Here is a 3419-nt window from a genome sequence, read left to right as displayed (position 1 = left end):
ACTCTAATATTCCAGTTTATCAAATCATATATAATTAGTATTTTTGGGATCAGATTAGTGCTCTTGATATCTCATACTGGATCGTAATGGCAAATATTGTAAAAAAGGACACAGGTTACAGAAGAATCTTTTATTACGACAACGTTTTTGCTCTGTCAGAACTTTATTAAGTCACATTAAACTATGGAAGAGCGAAACATTATCTCAATAGAAGCGTATTCTGCAACTTCTGCATTTTCTTCAACACTGATTATTCTTATCGGTATTACTATATTATTTATATTATCTATTTATCTTTCACAAAATATTACTATTTGGACTCTGCTCCACTCAGATTATTCATGTGGGTTGTATATTTATCACAGGGACGTGCAGAGATAGTGTGTATCATAGAGTAGTGTTGATAAAGACAGTGATAACTGGGATATGCATACTTTGAGTGTTGGTGCAGTGAACCACATGCCCCGGGTGAATGAGGTCAACACTGGTTCACTGTTGAGCTCATTCACCCGGGTTTTATTCCTTTCTTATATTGTCTAAGAGACAATATAATATGTAATATTGTAATATTATTCCTTACTTTTATTGTCTAAGAGACAATATAAGTAAAGAAGAATACTTGTTAAGCCCTTCAAAGGTTGGGTGTCTTGATGCTGGTGCAGGACTCCTGATCCAAGAAATTGGAACTACCCTCCTTTCTCTAGGATCAAATCTGATTACCTCCCATTCCCCAGGTGGTGCTCGAGCCCTACGTGTTCAGTGCTTCCCCGTGAGTGTATTAGTTACTTGTAAGTCTCATGTTGCACTATCTCACTCGACGTCATCTCGGAGAACTTTTTATATACAATAAAAAGTTCTCACATACGATGCGAGCTTTCGCAATCGTTCCTTGATTTCTGCACAACTGAAGATTTATTATTTTTATTGTAGATTGGATTAAGTTACAATTAATTAATCTATATGTATGTATATTTAGCTGTTAATAACGAATTAACATAAGCGGATGTATTTTGTCTGGTAGCATCGGACATACAGTACGATTAAATTGGAGGATAGGTAACTTTGTCACATGACCCGTTCAGTGGTGCTGTTGACCATATGAATGGGCAGAAGAAGCAACTTCTGGCATGAACTACTATAGACGGTAGTGTCTGCTAATATAGATGCAAATGTGATAATCGTTGGCCTCTTTAGGTAGGCCATGGCAGAGCGACCCCTGGGTTGCCTTGTCGCAACCAGTGGTTTCCACTCGTGACTAGGCGATGACGGATGCAACGATAACGGTGGAAACTAGTTATAGGGGATAATATTTTTTTGTTATGGGGGGACTGTTAAAACCAGTGTCACACTGCCTAGAGTGCCTAGCAGTTGGGAGTCAAAGAATTTGAAATTTGAGGCATAATTTATTGGACAACCGTACCTATGCAGGAGGAGCATCCAAACAAGTGCGAGAAATATTCCTGAGCCTGAACATGGTGTTTGTGTCACGTGTACCTTGTGGGCAATGTTACCTGAAGAGTCATTAATACGATTTTATGTCTTAATTTATGATTGTGGTTAATAACTGAAGGATAGGGTATGATTGTAGCTAATGACTGAAGCACTCTACAGTTGTAAGAAAATCGACTATACTGTAAAAAATATAGTTATAATAGGACAGCAATTGATTACAAAGGATCAATATGAAACAAAGGTGGATACAGCTCTAATGATATTGGGTGTACCAGGTGACAGGCTGCTTAATAGACTGGATAATAAGTGGCTAGAGCTGGGGTTAGTGAGTTGGTCATAGTATTACAAAGTCACGGGGTCATTAGTGGCCAGACAGGTACATCATAGTTCATCTCAGTGATGGTGAGGGGCCGAATCTGCCAAGATCAAGGTAGGCCAGGCATTTCTCTGCCCATCCCAGGTTAAACATGTGGTCAGAAACTTAGAAACGTGGACATAGTCAGTATTGCAGGCAAGGTCACGAGTTGCCTCAGAACCGGGGTCATAAGTGGTCAAACAGGTGGCATCATAGCTGCTTTCACAGGTGGCGGTGCGTCAGTTGGGGGCCGACTCTGCCAAGATCGTGGTGGGCCTGGCATACCTCTTGCCAACCCAGTCGCTCAAACAGCTCCACCCAAACAATTTTGTTATTGTTCTCATGAATCTTGACATCTGTTTCAAAGCTAAAATTGAGTTTAAAAGTGTATATCAGCTTCGAGGAAAATTTTAATTGATATAACTCTTTTATAGAAGGGTTATATCTCTTGTCAGTGCGCTGCCTGCACCAACGAAATTCAGCATCTATGTTAACACAGTTTTGTATATACAGAGAACAGGTATATACACTGAATATATGTACAGAGAGCATATTTATTTCCTGTTTTGGGTATTAATTTGTCCTTTATTAGTATATAGCAGAATTGTGGCTTTAATGGCCCTTCTGCACTCGATAGGTCTTAAACTTAACAAACTGCTTCAAAAGTAGCTTACCTGTCAAACTCGAAAGTACTAATTTCTAATTTGTTAACGGAGCATGCTCAGGGAAAGAAAAGGTGAGGTTGACTTGTATTTCAGTGTTTAAGTAATTATGAGACATGTATGCCTTTGCTTGGAAAACGGGGTCTGTAGGCAAACATCTCATAGCTTAAAGTCATAAAAGATAATTATCAAGTCTAGGGAAAATCATTGCTTTTCGCTAGTAAGAATCTCTGTACAATCGAAAGTAAATATCATTTATACTCCGCAACTCCATAAACCCATACATGTGAAAATGTACTAGAAAGTCATACACGATGAATGACGGAGACAATCATATAAATACAGTAAACCAACAACCAGTGTGCATTTTCTAACTCCACATACAACTTATCTGTCAGGAAACTAAGCCAAAAATAACAGAGCACAGATAAAATCTCCAACAGGACTGAAACAGCACTGTTCAACAGACAAGGTGCAGAAACCAACTTCAGAAAGACGTAATGTGATTCTGAAGATGTAAGGTGTTTAATGGAGCCGCTAGACAACTAGCTGGCTAGTGCTAAGTCTCTGAGAAGACTATGCTTCGCTGGGCTATTTTAATCGTGTATTTAAAAACAGTAAAGTTTGTACTGTATATTACTGCCAGAAACAAGAGTTCACAAATAATAGAGTAAGAAATGTTTTGTGTGTGAGGCCTTGTTGATGGAGACAGAACGACCTAGCTCTTGTCATTCCTTGATCAGGGACAAATGCCAACTGACCTTTTGAGTGCGGAGGTATGGAAGGCTGCACCTGGTAGTTTACCAAATCATTCATTTCCCACTCCTTCAGTGTTTCTAATATCAAGGACTTTGTCATTATCTCAACTGGCAGACTGTGATAATTATCCTATATTACAATAACACAATCCTAACAGTGAACAGTCAATATTATTAGCGGACAAATGTACG

The sequence above is a fragment of the Cherax quadricarinatus genome, chromosome 25 (genome assembly GCF_038502225.1).
Source record: "Cherax quadricarinatus isolate ZL_2023a chromosome 25, ASM3850222v1, whole genome shotgun sequence".
NCBI lineage: Eukaryota > Metazoa > Arthropoda > Malacostraca > Decapoda > Parastacidae > Cherax > Cherax quadricarinatus.
This window is presented reverse-complemented; position numbering follows the sequence as displayed.